The sequence below is a fragment of the Mirounga angustirostris genome, unplaced genomic scaffold, assembly GCF_029215605.1.
Source record: "Mirounga angustirostris isolate CCGP_5_RB_7025 unplaced genomic scaffold, mMirAng1.0.hap1 SCAF_14, whole genome shotgun sequence".
Taxonomy (NCBI): domain Eukaryota; kingdom Metazoa; phylum Chordata; class Mammalia; order Carnivora; family Phocidae; genus Mirounga; species Mirounga angustirostris.
In genome coordinates this window covers 9,613,095-9,630,795 of record NW_026991722.1, presented here as the reverse complement: position 1 = coordinate 9,630,795, position 17,701 = coordinate 9,613,095, and the positions used below count along the sequence as shown (strand labels likewise).

Genomic DNA, 17,701 nt, shown 5'->3' with positions numbered 1-17,701 from the left:
TGGGAAGCTCACTAAACATATACGTTCTCTCACCTCATTTCAGTTACTAAATTAGGGTCCCCATGGGTTTGCCTCAGAGCCCATTCTGTTAACAAGATCCTCAAGTAATTCTGCTCAGTCAGAGTTAAAAACTACCCATACAAAATGACTTTTCCTGCCATTCACATCATACAAATAAGAAGATGGAGACCCAGAGAGCAGAAATGACTTGTTCAAAGTCACCCAACAGTTAATGGCGCAGTCATAAAAATCTAATTCTCCAGACCCTCCATCTAGTTCTACTGCTAATAGGCTGCTTTTACTGCTATGTTTATCTGGATTCAAAAATAGGATTGTGAAACCAACTCTTGATTTCCTTAATATGATGCCTGCAAGTAAGCACAGTTGTAGAGAACAAAAGAGAGTCCTCAGTAGTACATAAAGTTTCGAGTTTTGGGGGCACCTGGGTGGCTAAGTTGGTTGGGTGTCTACCTTCGGCTCAGGTCATGATCTCAGGGTCCTGGGATCAAGCCCCCATTGGGCTCCCTGCTCGGTGGGAAGCCTGCTTCTCCCTCTCCCACTCCCCCTGCTTGTGTTCCCTCTCTTGCTATGTCTCTATCTTTCAAATAAATAAATAAAATCTTTGAAAAAAAAATTTCGAGCTTTGAATAAAAATAATTTTGTTTTAGAATCACATATGGCAAATTAACAAATTCTTCTGAATCACAACCTTCGACTTTATCGGGTCTCAGGGGAGAAATATAAAAAGACAGAACCACATTACTTTTTCTTCCTCTACTTTGCTGAACAATAGTTCTCTGTAATATCTGGATTTGCCAGGTGCAAAGCTAAGATTACAATAAAGGCAGTTGCAGGTCTCCTTCTTTCAGCGATCAAAATGAAGTCTTTTGTTTCTTTGAGATCAGCACATTATACCCTCCAGCCAGCTCTGCTAGGGAGATTGACAGATCGCATCATCCAGACGCACGGTTCAAGAGATAGCCTAATAGCAGTGCAGAAAGCAAAAGCGAAGGGAGAACAGCGTGTGATTGTTAACTCTACTGCAATTTGCATGCACCTCACATAGCAAGGTGTTCTGAAGACAGACACTGTAAATGCACAGAGATCAGGCTATGTAAGATCAGAAGTAATTACTGGCTGAAGTAGGAAAGACTAGTAAATTTTATGTTTACATGTTATTTTACTTTATATCATCTGCTGATGATTGATATTTTGGGATGGGAAGGGCTGGCCAATCCTACCTCACCATCCCTACATCGCCCTCCGAGCAAATTAGAAGCTCATTGGGGAAGATTTTTCAAACTACATGGCTCTTTTCACCTCAGAGATTTGCATCCCTCTGTTCTTTCCCTCTCTCTCTTAAATGACATTGCATAAAAAGAGATGTTTTGGTTGGTAAGTGTACGTGTGTAAATGGAATCGGACAGACAATGATGGTGTGTCTAACTGAAATTTTGAAAGATGCTTCCCCAGGGTCTGTGGGATTTGAGAACAGTGTCAAGTCCTAGTTGGACAAGAAGAGTTTGAATAGTGCCTCTCCGGTGAAATGTCAAGTGACAAGTTTCTTTTATGTCCCTACAAGAAGATAAGCTATGCTAGAGCCAACACGAAAAAGGCAGCCTGGCCAAGTGCAGCCCTTTTCCAATGATACAATATCATATTGCCTTCTGCCTTCAGTTGAATGAGACACTCAGAGAGGTTTGCAATATTTATGATACCTAGGTAGTCATTAGAGGATGTATTTGTATCATTTGCCTTGGACATCATCCTCATCGCCATCACCACCACAACAGCAATAATAATAATAATAATAATAATAATAATAATAATAATAATAATAATAATAGAGGGAAACTGAAAACAACATCTCAGAGGCTATAGAACTCATAAGCACTGAGATTCAGAACTTTAATATATAACAAAACACCAAACAGGTGAAGGTCTGGTCAGTTTCTTGGTTTCCAAGAAAAGAGAGTCAAAAGAGCCATAAAGCACTTCTATTGTATTAGCCCATTGTATTAAAATTCTATGTATGTGGAAAATCAAAGTTTATCAGACAAAAAAATGAATTCAATGTTAGTAAAGCAGCACAAGGAGGACGGTGATGAAATTTTCTTTAAATCTGTTCTTTTTCTGACCATTTTGAGGCTGTGTAAATGGTTGAAATCTGTTTATCGAAATAGGAAAACAGATACCTTAGCTGATACCTTAGCTGAGACTTAAAAGAAATTCCATATTCATTTGTTACTGTTGTCTGGCTAGAATTTACCATTGCAAAAGGTAAAAATCTGGATTTTTTTGCAGTCTGTTTCTAGATGTAAAAGAAATCACTTTAGAAAAGTAAGAGGGTAGTGAATATAGTACCTAAAAGGTACAAGGCCAATAAAGCATATTTTAATGTAGGGCAAGTGTATTTTAATATGTGTTTAACAATTCTGTCTTATTCTTTTTTATTCTGTATTGATTATTATTGCATTTTATTTATCAAATGAAAGCCATCTTATATATTCCCAAAGGTTCCTGTTAGGTGGTTCCTATCCAATCCAATATCAAATGAACTCTTGTAATGTCCTGTCTTCTCTGTTATTACTGATAAACAGCACATGCCTAGCCCAAGATATTTAAATCTGAATGCACTGGATGCTAATATTCTTCTGAATTCTGTCTTTCCAGAAACTAGACCAGAGGGTAGTTCACAAACTAAACATATGTCCATGTTAAGGGGACCTGCGTTGTTGAAGACAACGTAAGATTTAAATGAAAACCACCTTGCTTGGGATCCCGTTTCTGCCATTTTTTGACTGTTGGACTTCTCATGCTCACTTTTTTGGCTTGAACTTTAGTGTAGTTTTCAATCTAAATGGGAATTCTTCTATGAACACACAAACTCATGCTTAGTGAGCCACAATCATCTACCAGACACTGTGATAAAACCTGGGGGTGCATTCACGAGCAGAAGTGTTAGGACCTCTGCCGGCACAGAATCAGGATAGAAGAAGGTTCAGACAACCAAATAAACAAAATGAAGAAAATTGAGAAAGTCACGTGGGAACTTAGAGCAGTGGCAAGTGACCTAGTTTATTGAGGTAAAGGAGTATTTCGACAAAAAATACATATTAAAGCTGAGACTTCAAAAGACGAAAAAAGATAATCAGGAGATTGGAAGTCTGACTAGGAGATAATATCCCAATCCAAGGAATACCAAGTACGGGAGGTTGAGGAAGAAAAGGGGTAGTGAAAATATTTAGTTTAGTTGCTATCCAGAATTTTTTTTAGAAGATGCAAATATATTGAGATGAAGAGAAATATCTTTCTTTTATAGTTTCCTATAAGGATTAGATATAATGTATAAAAAATATCTATCATATAATAAGAACTCATTATAAATTAATTAATATGATTATCATGCAATTTATTGCCATGAAATTAAGATTTAAACCACAATTTCTAATATAATCTTGGAAAATCTATATAGCTAATAACCATTTAAACCTACTTCAATTCAGTACCATGACAATAAACCAACCTAAATCTACTTAATATCCTTTATCTATAATTAAGTAAAATAACAATGTAAGCTCATTTCTAGCTTGAGCTCACATTCCTCTAAAAAAAAAAAGAACGGTGAAGGATTTAAAAGCCGATATAAATCTGAATAATCCAAATCGCTCATTTTACTAATATGTGAATAAAGTCATTTAATTGTTTTCATGAATTTCTTAGAACAAATGTCATTACAATTTTCCTTTCCACAAAAGAGTGATTAGAGCTGCCAATCAAAGCAAAGAAGCAAAGGAACAAAGAGGCAGTTGCCCCGGAGCTAAATTCTGTAACAGAGCGCATCTGAAATTTTTAAGTGCCTATTTTTAAAAGGCCAATATACAGGAGCAAACCTACAGGCGTCTCCTGCACTTTCTAATGCATCTCCTATTTTGTGGCACGGCACAGAGGGCACATCTGGAGATGGATTTGCTTATTTTCGAGAAGTGCTTGCACTATCATTGGAAACAAATTTAACAATTCCCTTTTGCATTGTAACATCTCCTCTGTTTTTCTCTTTCCCAGCCCAACTATTAAAAAACACTCATCACCGTTCTTCTAACATTGTGGAGGTGTTTATAAAGCTATTAACAATCCTTTCAAATCTCTCCCTCTAAAGTGATTTAGTTTTACACTTACTTTGGAAAAAAATGTTTTACATTCAACTTTATTGCCAACAAAGCATCAACACTAGCTTAGACTTTTATAATAATTAGAAGCAAGATGATTTGAAATGTTAAATTGAAGAATTTTAGAAAAACTGATTAAGCCAGAATCTATTTTTAATTCCAAGCCCAAAAGAATAAGATTGAATCTAAGATGCATTTAGGATAAAATTGCTGACAACAGATGATTTGGCACTTAAAAAATTGTAGTCGGCTTAGCTTTACATTGAAAGTAGTATAAGAAAAAGAGAGTGGCATAAATGAAGTGATTATTTTCTTTACATCTTAAAATATTAAAGGACTAATCATTGAAAAGATCAAAGATAAGCAAAATAATATTTTATAAAAACTGTAATATAAACATAAGTGAAGCATGACTTCAAGAAATTAACCTACTTTCCAAAACATCAGCACTAATAATTGTCAACATGTCCCAGGGAAGAAAGAAATGGGGCACAGAATCAGGATAGAAGAAGGTTCTATCCTTCTATTTCTATGAAAGCAATACTGATGATTAAAATCTTAACTAATCAGTTCCTCCCTGTATGAAATATTGCCAACAGTACATAGAACAATCCTTTGGTATATGAAACTGTTTTTAATCCCCAAAAGTAAATCTATGCATATATACATATATAGAAAATATATATACCTATACAAAAAGTAAGCCTAAGCATATACATATGCATACGTGTGTGTGTGTGTGTGTGTGTGTGTATGAAATGCAAAATCAGATGATGAAGAAATAATGTGAGTCAGCAGAAATGGTTTTGGGTTGTGATTACATAAATTTGTTCTTTTCATTCTTTTTGCATGAGACCTTTTCTGAACACTTTGTTCGGAAATAATTTCAAAGTTACCGAAAAATTGCAAAAATGGGAATAGTCTGAACGCTTGGAATTTGCATGACCCACAGGGAGTCAATAGATAGGAACTTCAAAGTAAAGACAGGAAGGGGAACAGAGTAGGTGGGGGGGGAGTGGGGAGAGAGAGAGAAGAAGCAAGAGAGTGAGAATCCAAAGAGACAGGTCATGAGAGACATTTCTAAAATTGCGACGTCCGTATTCTTTCTTGGATTGAAAAACTGCTACGTTAATGAAAATGTTAACTTTTTTCTTTTTACACTATACTTCAGTTTTTGGATTTGGTTGCCCCATCAGTAAAGGTTTTTTGTTTTATTTTATTTTATTTTATTTTATTTTATTTTATTTTATTTTATTTTATTTTATTTTATTTTATTTTATTTTATTATGTTACGTTAGTCACCATAAAATACATCATTAGTTTTTGATGTGGTGGTCCATGATTCATTGTTTCTGTATAACACCCAGTGCTCCATGCAGTACGTGCCCTCCTTAATACCCATCACCGGGCTAACCCATCCCCTTACCCTCCTCCCCTCTAAAATCCTCAGTTTGTTTCTCAGAGTCCATAGTCTCTCATGGTTCATCTCTCCTTCCGATTTCCCCCCCTTCATTTTTCCCTTCCTTCTCCTAGTGTCCTCCATGCTATTCGTTATGTTCCACAAATAAGTGAAACCATATAATAATTGACTTTCTCTGCTTGACTTATTTCACTTAGCATAGTCTCCTCCAGTCCCATACATCAACATGGATCAGTAAAGGTTTTTATCTGGATTTGAATACACTTGAAATGGAGACGGTGTATCCCCTCACTGGTTCTCTTACAAAGCCTCTGAGCGGCAGAAGCATTGAGCTGATTATTTTATTCCAGGCCCTGAGACAGAAAGCTCCGTGAGCCTTGCTACTCAAACTTCCCAAATGGCATTCACAATCTCCTGGGACTTTGCTGGAATGAATTTATTTGACTCCTTTGTAGACAAAGGTGAATCGGAACCTGCATTGTAACAAGATTCTCAAGTGGTTCACCTTCAAGGTGTAGAAACTCTGCTCTGGGAAAACCAGGTATTGCTTGTGGAAAAACCTGGCACCACTCTCAGGGAATGTAAATTATCACTACATTCTCTACCTTCTGTTTGGTTCCGCGTAGGAAGGTCGACCAGCATTCCAGGTCTGACTGTAATCCGATTCTCAGCTCCCCTGTGTGAGGCCCTGCACAGTTGACCACAGTAAGATTAGGGGCTTTGCTTAACCTTAAGAATGGTTATTTTTTGCCACATGATTTAAGTTAGTGATCAGTTTTCTTTTATAGTCCCTTAGCGGGAGTATAATTACAATCCTTTATATCACAAACAAAAAGAGAGTATGGGGGTTTCTTTCTTCCCAGTAAGTGGAATCTTTCAGGTTTTTCACTTGTATGCTTTGTTTCATTTATCTATCTGTGTATCTGTCTACTGGTTTATTGGTATCAACAACTAGGAGTGTCAAGAATAATCTGGTAAAAACTGATAGACTGATTAGATACACAGACATGAACATACATGTGCGCGTGCACGTATTCCTAATCTAAGTTTCATGCACTGGCTATTAAATCACACTTTTGAATCAATTACTTCTTAAACCTTCCTTTGGGTGTTCAGCCTCGTCACCGTTACTCTGGTAATATGGATCTACAAAGTTGACATGCACAATTAGCAAAACAAAAGTAGATAATATTCCCTTAAAGGGAATTAATTCTCAGTTCTTTCCCTACTTTCTCCATTGAACATGCCATATTAACCATGTTGTGCTTGTGTGTTCAGTAATTCCAACTGGACATCAGATTTCTGAGGGCAGAGAGTGTGCCCCGTACTTTTGTGTTTATCTGTGCTTTTATAACAAGAGTCTTCTTTACAGTGTATAGAAACTGGGGAAATTCACACTACATGCATTCTGATTTCTCTGTATGTATACTTCACAACTCCTGATATTTTTGTAGATATTGTACTGAACTAAAACAGGTGTCCAAGACAGCTTTGAAGACAAACAAAACCAGTTAAAAACAATTGGGAGGAAGGAGGATTATGAAAAGGCCATCTGTTAAGTTCACAAGCCCCTTTGCCTTTGTCATTTGGGATGATGGTGTTTGTGGTGTAGAACAGATCCAAGCTTAAGAGGAAGCAAGATCCAAATGTAACTATTTCCTTCCCTTTCTCAAGTGCCCTCAATTCAAGATCCTACAAAACTCAAGGAACAGAGCAATAGACATGATTTATCATATTCCAGTGTCTTTAATACCTGTTGCCTTGAAGTGAATAATTGTGGCATGAGGAGATACGGTGTGTGTGTGTGTGTGTGTGTGTGTCTTAGTGCCTCCAGTTATTTCTATTTAACATAACTTATCTTAAGACAAAAACATGGACAAAAAGAAGGGACTTAAATGTTCAGAATTAATTGTGGATTTATGAAATAATTCTTAAATCTCTAAAGAGCCATTCAATATACTCATTTGTACTAAAAGACAGGTAATTTTTCACTTGACATATTTGTTGGGATGTTGCATACTTGTGCTCGGGGGTACATTTATCATGGAAGACAGTGTGAATGGTAATCCCTGGGTTCGTGTAACATGGCCCCCTAAGGTTTTCAGTGGAAGCAATAAATAGCACTTCTTTTCTCTGAGTTATGAACCAGTTGCTAAATAAGAAACAAACTAATTAAATCCTCAGTAAGTGGAGAATAAAATGGATCACTCTTGTAACTTCTAAAGGATGAGACAGAGTATGTAACTTAGGGCAGAGTTGATATTCAACATAGTTAACAACCATGTGGCCAAGGCTTAGACCGTTTAGAATGGTGACATCTAAAATGACAACAGCAAGGCCACCTGCTGAACATCAGCCCTGAGTGGGTTGTTCAGAATGACCTTGCTCTCTCCTCCCCCACAGAAAAGTCAAGTAAAGACAAACCATCTGGAGAAAGTTTACAAAGCAGCTACTTCTCACCTACTACATCTTGGCTTTTGTAGAACAAGATGGAGAAACAGATCAAATAATCCCCCTGGGTGCTGAAGACTATGGGGAAATTAACTCCACTCACTCAAGACGGAGGATCACTGACTTCAATCAAGCAACCAGGTAACATATGATACATCCATGGGAGGAATAAAGGCTGTAATGTGAGTTTACAAAGGCTTAAGAAAGAGCCCTCCTCAGAAAAGAAGTATCAGGATAGGGGTGAAAGTGTTCCTTCCTACAAATATCACATGTTTAATGTAATGAAGTATCGATAGCATGAAAAAAATAAATAGAAACTAAAGGAAAACTAAGACAAAGGTGTATTTAGTTAATGAACAAAGAAATTCTTAAAAAATAGGCTGTGAATTCATTACTCCCCAAAATGTGGCATTGATTTCAAATGAACAAAAAAATTCTTAAAAAAATAGGCTGTGAATTCATTACCCCCCAAAATGCGGCAATTTTACCAATTACTAAAATATCTGAAAATTGTTGTATAGATACAGACATAAAGATAGGTATAGGTTGATAGGTAGAGATGTATGTATACAATTTTATAACTAACATGTAGAATATACAACGTTCTTTTTTAAAAAAGATTTATCCATTTATGAGAGAGAGAGAGAGCACATGAGCAGTGGGAAGGGCAGAGGGAGAGGGAGAGAAGCAGACAGGAAGGGGAGGAGGAGAAGCAGTGGGGATGCTGAGGGCAGAGTGCAATGTGGGGCTCAATCTCACGAACCCATGACCATGACCTAACCTAAGACTCAAATGCTTAGCTGACTAAGCCACCCAGGACCCGTTTCAATGTTCTTATGTAAATAAGCTCTGGCTTATTTTATATCAACTTTGAAAGACTTTTTGTACTGCCCACATTTTTAACAATAAAGATACTTATATTTTTAAGAAGTTAGTGATTTAGTCAAGGTTACCCAGCTAGTATACAATAGTCAGGGCTAGAAAACACATGTCCTAATAATTAATAGTAACAAAACAACAAATGCCAACAACTACGGGATACTCGATATATGACAGGCTCTTTACTGAGTAATTTACATGTATTTATTCTGTAACACTTGCAATTATCGTGTGCAGTAGATATGGTTGCTATCCCATTTTACAGAGAAGAAACCTAAGACACAGAATTACTCTAATAACTCTGGTTAGCAAATTTGTTTTCCATTGGAGCATGGAAAGCAATTCTTAAATTGCTATACATGTATTCTGGAACTGAACAATATATAAATGGATGAAGGATGATAGGAACCAGATTTCTCAGTGTTGGAATGGAAGATAAGAGGTAAGCCAGAAAGAAGGCTGGAATGATCCCTGTGGTTATGGATTAGAGTTGGACACATCAGTATAAACTCACAGGAAGCTTAATATATGTAAAGATGGTTACATATAGACACATTTATGGATAATGGTACACACACAGGGCATTATACATACATATATTCCCTTTCTCTGTCAGCTGAGATCACCCAGATCTTGGTTTGTCATACCATTCTTGCAGAATCGGAATGAAGACTCTTCAGAGAAATGACTAATTCCAGGATGGGGTGAAGGATATATAAGTCTGGAGCATATTATAGTGCCCCAAAGTAAGAAACCAACAAGCAAATGAATGACAACAAAAAACACCAACCCACAATAATGTCAGTGGAACACAGGAGACAGATGAAAGCATTACTAATGGCCAAACCTGGAACAATTTGAACAGAAAATGAAGTATAATTGGATTATAACCCAGAATTTATCATAAATATCCATGAGTCAATACTGGTACTATGAAGGAAGAAATGTTTGGTTGAAACTCTGGGGATGACAGGTGTGTGGTATGTCCCTTGCACAGAACTAGAAAGAAAACAAAAATATAATCAGAACTCCCTCTCTGTCTCTTGCCCATGCTCCCCTCCCACCCTGTAGACTTTATGTCTCAAACCAGCTTCTGTACAAGGCAGAACTTCAGGCTGCCAGGGTGTTTTCGCTTTTAATGACTTTTTGAAGTAAAAGACGGGATTATCTACTGAGAGTGAGGTGATTTAAGAAATGTAAGTGAATTAACAGGACCAGTATTAAGAATAGCTGCTCCAGAGAAAATAATCGAGATGTGACCAAGGTTATAAGAGATATGTTTGAATGCCATTGAGGGCTGAGCTGAGATTAGAGGCAGTTATTTATAATAAGATGCACTTTCACTGTAATGTGAATATTTGCAATTATGTCCCTAACTCGTTCAAAAATAATCTCAAAAGCCTACACTTAAAATGTAGGATTTGCCATATTTCCTCTATTCTGAAGTGCTCTTGACTCTAAAATGCACCATCATTTTACCAACTGCTTTTCATTCACTCATCCAACAAATGTTCTATGACCTCATGGAGTTGTGTTCCACTGAGGTGGGGGAGTTGCTAATGAAATAAGTAATAATGATATGTTTCAGATGATGAAAATTTCTATCAAGAAATATAAAGTACAAAGGAATATAGGAAGTATAGAGGCTGTGTGTGTGTGTGTGTGTGTTGATGTAAACAAGTTGGAAAATCAGGTTTCATTGATATGGTAGCTTGTGGGCAAAAACCTAAAGAGGATGAGAGAGTGATCATACAGATTATCTGGGGGCAAGTATCCAGGTACAAAAGAGCAAAGAATTCTGTGTAGCTGGAGTGAAGTAAGCAAGGGGTGAATAGGAGCAGATGAGTCAGAGAAACTGTAGAGGTTCAGCTATGTAGGGCTTTATAAGCCATCACAAAAACTTGACTTTTACTCTTAATGAGATGAAAAACCATGGGAGAGTTTTGAGCAAAGGAGCATAGTCTGACATGTTTTTAAAAGATCACTCTAGCTTCGCTTTAAGAATAGATTATAGGAGAGTAAAGAAGGAAGCAAGGATCTTTTCTAGAAAATAAAAATAGGCAAGAGTTATTTGCAGTTTGGTCCAGAGTAGTAGCATGGAGGGGGTTAGAAGGTGAATCTTGATATAGTTTCATAGCAATAAGAGAATGTAGTTACCTTTGATTTTGGTATAGAGATGCTATTAACTGGACAGACAGGGAATTGGGATGATTAATTCAATTAAAAAAGTTTTCAGATGTGGATTATGCCAATCCCAGTAGTGATGTTGAGTGTACCCTTGCATGGTTGAGCCTGAAGTTTAAGGGAGAAACTCAGGTACTACACATAAATTTAGAGGTTGTTTGCATATTATTTAAAATCATCAGATTACAGAAGATAAAGAATAGAGTAAGTGTGTGGGAAAGTTACTAGATCTGGGACATCCCAATGTTTAGTGGATAGGGATAAACGAAGAACAAGCAAAGAAGACGTGGAAGGATCAATGGAGATAGAGGAGCAAAATCAGCAGAGTGTGGCATTTTGGAACAAGGTAAGAAAGAATTTCTCAGAGGGCTAAGGGATTCATGGCTTCCAATGCTACTCTCAGGTCAATTAATATGACAGCTCAGAATACACCCTTTGATTTTGTAAGATGGAAGCCATAGATCTTTCCATGATAAGTTTTGGTGAAATAGTAGGAACAAAGTTGGTTTAAATGGATTAAAGAGAAAATAGAAGGAGAGGAATTGAAGACAGTAAGTGCACCCTTTTAGAAGCTTTACAGTGAATGAGGGTGGAGAAGTGGGGAGGTTTCTAAAGGGAGACATGGGAAGCAAAAGAGGTTTTTTCAAGATCAGAATTTTTGTTGTTGTTGCTGAAGATAATGAGTCAGCTGACTGAGAAAAAGTGATTATGCATGAGATAATGGAGGCAATTTCTGGACTTTTATGCTTGGAAAGTGGGAGGCAATGGTATTTAGTGTACAAGCCTAATTGTAGACAGTGGCAGAAAATGCATCTAGATGAACAGGATTGAGGGCAGAATTCATGGAGAGGGAGCCTCGTAACTGGGTATGGTGATGTCAGGAGCCTATAGATCATCTCTTCTCATTGCTCCTATTTTCTCAGTGAAGCAAGAAATAGTCATGTGTGAGAATGAACTTAGGTGAGGAGGAGTTAGGCGTTTGAATAGAGAAGACAAAATACAAAATCATCATCCAAAGCACTGGAGAATAAATGGATTAAGAAAAAGTAGAAGGGACAATGGAAATTTTGGTAGCTTTGGTATATAAAAACTCTCCCATACTCATTCAACATGAAATTTTAGAATCATGTGAAGAAAGAACTTAGGATCAGGTGAACATGGCAACGCCTACCCTTAAATATTCAGGCTTCTCTATTTTGCATCCTTCTGGACTCATAGCGGCTACACCATACTCTTCAGTCAGAGGCTTGATGGAAGTCCATAAATCATATTCTGAAAAGCTTTGGCTTTAAGTCTGGTACTGCACTTTGGAGCGCCCTGTCACATTCTTCTAGCTTGATAGTATTGTTTTACTGATTCGTTTATATTTGTGATTTAAACATGGATTCGAGAATTTACAAGAACCCTGGGTTCCAAAGGAGTGAGGTGCTATTGATTCCAATTTGTGTTAGAGAGATTTTAGATACACACAGGTGAACAGTGACATTTTAATGAGGGTCACAGTGAAGCCCAGCGAGCATGGGATCACTTGGCAAATGGACAATGACGAGATCAAGGCTGAGTTGATGCAGGCTAATACTTGTGTTACAAGCAAAATATTACAGCTCTAAGAAAAAATACATAACAAAGTGAGAAGGTTGGACTTGATACCTTTTTGCATTCTTCTTCCTCATGCTAAGATTTTAGAAAAATATTTCAGGGTCTAATTATAATTGTACTATTTTAAAATCATTGCAAATTGTTCCCAAAGAAATATGTCCTTGAAGTCACTTTAAAATATCTTTACAAATAGTTAGGCAAATTTATTATAGGATTTGTTTTCCTGGACATTTTGAGTTGTATTTTAGCAATTTCATACATTTTCTGCTTAAGTAGGGACACATTTCTAAGACTTGTCTATGTTTTCGGATGGTACAATGTAATTATCACAATTTATTTTTAATTTGTGCTAATAGTCTTTTGGAGATTAAAATAAGTTGATCTCACATCTTTTGACATTTAGTGTTTAAATATATAATCACAAAATCAAAGGAATATTGAATATACGTGTCTCAGTCCATTGGGTGGCTGTACCAAAAATGCCACAGACTGGGTGACAGTCCATGGCATTTAATTTCCTACAGTTCTGGAGACTGGGAAGGCCAACATCAAAGTGCCACCAATCTGATATCTGGGGAGAGTCTGCTTCCTGTTGCACCAATGAGCCTCTTCTCACTGTGTATCTTCCCTCAAACACATATATATGCATTATGTATATATGTAGTATGAATATATATCAGACATAACACATGCATACATGTATAGTATATATACAATATAGTATGCATGTATGTGTGTATATATAAACATATAAATAAACATATATAAACATATTATATATACAATATAGTATGCATGTATGTGCGTATATATAAACATATAAACATATATATAAACATATTATATATACAATATAGTATGCATGTATGTGTGTATGCATATATAAACACATAAATAAACATATATATAAACATATTATATATACAATATAGTATGCATGTATGTGTGTATATATATAAACATATATATAAACATATTATATATACAATATAGTATGCATGTATGTGTGTGTATATATATAAACATATATATAAACATATTATATATACAATATAGTATGCATGTGTGTGTGTATGTATATATAAACACATAAATAAACATTATATATACAATATAGTATGCATGTATGTGTGTGTATGTATATATAAACACATAAATAAACATATTATATATACAATATAGTATGCATGTATGTGTTTGTATATATATATATATAAACACAGTCGGCATGTTACACATATAAATATAACTAGTTTTAATAAACCTGTTAATTTATACACTAAGTCTTTTTTTCTGGATAAGCATAAACTTCATCTCCGTTCCCATTTTCTTAGGGTTTCAAACAAGTCCTCAAACACCACCACTGCATGGCGAGTACAGAGGCTGTAGACGTCTGGTGTTGGGATCATCTGGGCATCTCTCCACCCAACACCTTGTCAAGACTGCTGTCAACACTCCACCTGGACCCTACACACTCTTTCCACGCCCCCACCGCATGTCCACCTCCAGGGTGGTGGCTCCTTCTGCTACTCTGTGCACACACAGATCATCTTTTCATGCACACACAGATCATCTGGCTTCTTCTGGGCCCTTGAGGTAGAGGAAATTCAGTGTAACTGTAGAAGGTCCTGCCTACCAGCATACAGTACGAAGTAGTTTTTTTCTCTGAAATCGTTCCACCTTTGCTGGACAGAAGTCCCTTTCTGCTTTTTCTATCCTGCACAAGCATGCATTTTGTCTGAAACTACTTCTTGTCTTGCTCTGTGATGGCTGTAGTATGTTTGCATATTTAGTTTCCTGTTTATTTATTGCGAGTTCAGCATCAAATTTAATTTCACTTGTGAAAATCTTTTAATTTCTTCACATGAATTAAATATTCTATTTCCTTTTTTATAAAAAAAGTTTCCCAGATCTTCCAGCTCTGCTTATTGGCTTGTTGGACAACTTTGGTTAGAAATAATTTGTCATTAGATCTCTTTCTTAGAAGAAAGAAATACAGAAATTTCTGTACTTGGAATATTGAATCCATTCTGATTCTTTAAAATTTTCATTAACCCTTTTTCTTTCCTTGTCTGGGGGAAGCTTGCATATCCTTTCCATTGCTTACAGTATTATGAAATAGTATAAATGATATGGTTCTATTTTCGTCCATTTTGCTGAATGCTTAGAAGGTCTTTTTAGAGGAGACACTTAGGACACCAGGCCCTGCTCTCAGCAGAGAAGGCTTCAGCTGTGGGCTTGGTATTTTCTGAGAGGAAATACTCCATCACTTCTCATCAGGGAATCATATCCATCAAAGCCACCCAGCCATCTGATAAATGGAAAGTCATGATATCATAGTGACTATTAGCTATAGCAACACAGTCATAAATCTCAATATTTGTGTAGAACAGACCAGAATGATAAGGCAAATCAGAGGCAGGAAATAGTTCTGGTGAGGTTTGCAAGGAGCCATCAATAGGCAATCCGACCCCAGAAGAATTACTTCCTGGACAAGCAGGGATGTCCTAGGGCCCTTTAGTCTTTTAAGTACCTTGGACTTGATTTATTCTGGGGAGATTGTTTTACACAATTCTCTATAGGCAGTTGGAGAATATGAAAGAGAATAACCTGAGTGCATGCATCTAGAGGATTCCTTTCTTGTATGAGAATAACCAGAAAGCTTAATTAATAATAAGGCTCCTAGCAGAACGAAGTCTGAGACAAGAATGTGTAACTTTGATAAATACCAAAATGTGGAGAAGTATACATTCCCCATACCATTGAGATGAGTCATGATGAAGAGAGTGCGATGAATCACCTGCCCAGGTGAGAAGAGATTGCACTCAGGAGGCTTTCCGTAAGGCACATTCTGCAGCTCATGTATTAGTGAGGGTTCTTGACTGGCAGCAATGCAAGCAGAGCCTCACTATTTTAAGGAAGACATGAGATTTGTTACCAGAATTTTGCATAGTTCACAGAATCTAGGAGGGCAGGAGATCTAAGCCTCGAGGGAGAGTGAGGAACCATGTCCAATGTCACAGCACAGAGCGGGTGTCTTCATGCTGCTGTGACCAAATGGCACAGTCCCAGGGGCTGGCCCCATGCACTCTGGCAGCTCTGGGAGCTCGGTGCCCCTGTGGGAATTGCAGTCTTTGTCGCCCCTGGAAGGAGCCACCACTGTTGTACCTGCGCCCCTCCCCGTGGCCAGAGTGGGTACTGCATCATTCCTTCTCCCCAGCCGGACCCGGTTTTGCCCCATCAGGGAGTGGTTTCTGAGCTACAGAACCCGTGTCTCAGGCTGGCAGCGTCTTATAAGGAAGGCTGGGGAAGCCAGACTTTGACATGTTCAGGTTCTCTTCATACTCCACAAAGCAGGAGTGCCTTGAAGGTTGGGGTCTCCAACATAGGAGGGGTGCACAGAACCCGGGTGCCCAAAAAGAAAATTTTTGATTACCCAGGTGCAAGAATTTTGAATGGGATCATTAATTGATGCCTCATCAATTCAAATATCTACATTTAGCAATGCGTGAAGGGTTCATTAACAAGGGAATCTTTAAAAGCTATAAAGGATTTGTTGGAATGACTAAGCCTGCACTGTGCATTAAGCCATTTATATTTTTGGTAAGTACTTTATGGTAAACACGATTATAAAGCAAATAGTGTGCAATGTATGGAGTAGATTGAATAGTAATATCCAATTCATCCTCACAGAAGTCATTCTATAATATGACCCAATATCACAAAGCCTGCCAGTCTATAGAAATCCCAGGCTTGGAAGTTTTAAACATGTAACAATATGTAAATAGAAGAGGGTTTCTTAATCCTAAAATTTGTATGGAACCAGAAAAGACACCGAATAGCCAGAGGAATGTTGAAAAAGAAAAGCAAAGCTGGCGGCATCACAATTCCGGACTTCCAGCTCTATTACAAAGCTGCCATCATCAAGACAGTATGGTACTGGCACAAAAACAGACACATAGATCAATGGAACAGAATAGAGAGCCCAGAAATGGACCCTCAACTCTATGGTCAACTCATCTTTGACAAAGCAGGAAAGAATGTCCAATGGAACAAAGACAGTCTCTTCAACAAATGGTGTTGGGAAAATTGGACAGCCACGTGCAGAAGAATGAAACTGGACCATTTCCTTACACCACACACAAAAATAGACTCAAAATGGTTGAAAGACCTCAATGTGAGACAGGAGTCCATCAAAATCCTAAAGGAGAACACAGGCAGCAACCTCTTCAACCTCAGCCACAGCAACCTCCTCCTAGAAACATTGCCAAAGGCAAGGGAAGCAAGGGCAAAAATGAACTATTGGAACTTCATCAACATAAAAAGCTTTTGCAGAGCAAAAGAAACAGTCAACAAAACCAAAAGACAACCGACAGAATGCGAGAAGATATTTGCAAATGACATATCAGATAAAGGGCTAGTATCCAAAATCTATAAAGAACTTATCAAACTCAACACCCAAAGAATAAATGATCCAATCAAGAAATGGGCAGAAGACAAGAACAGACATTTTTCTGAAGAAGACATCCAAATGGCCAACAGACACATGAAAAAGTGCTCAACATTGCTCGGCATCAGAGAAATCCAAATCAAAACCTCAATGAGATACCATCTCACACCAGTCAGAATGGCTAAAGTTAACAAGTCAGGAAACAACAGATGTTGGCGGGGATGCGGAGAAAGGGGAACCCTCCTACACTGTTGGTGGGAATGCAAGCTGGTGCAGCCACTCTGGAAAACAGTATGGAGGTTCCTCAAAAAGTTGAAAATAGAGCTATCCTACGACCCAGCAATTGCACTACCGGGTATTTATCCCAAAGATACAAATGTAGGGATCCGAAGGGTTACGTGCACCCCAATGTTTATAGCAGCAATGTCCACAATAGGCAAACTATGGGAAGAGCCAAGATGTCTATCAACAGATGAATGGATAAAGAAGATGTGGTATATATATACAATGGAATATTACGCAGCCATCGAAAGGAATGAAATCTTGCCA

General features: G+C 37.4%; 1 long non-coding RNA gene across 2 annotated transcripts in view; it reads left to right on the top strand.

The window, feature by feature from the left end:
- The window catches only part of LOC129046174 (uncharacterized), a 50,617-nt gene extending 33,790 nt beyond the window's left edge, over nucleotides 1-16,827 (top strand). The window contains exons 2-3 of one of the 2 annotated variants that reach the window (XR_008506991.2): nucleotides 8,073-8,181; nucleotides 14,037-16,827. This is a non-coding gene — a long non-coding RNA (uncharacterized LOC129046174). Of the gene's footprint in view, nucleotides 1-8,072; nucleotides 8,182-9,577; nucleotides 10,010-14,036 lie in introns of those variants that run through there. The other variant, XR_010407196.1, reaches the window with a different exon arrangement.
- The last annotated feature ends 874 nt before the right edge of the window (nucleotides 16,828-17,701 follow it).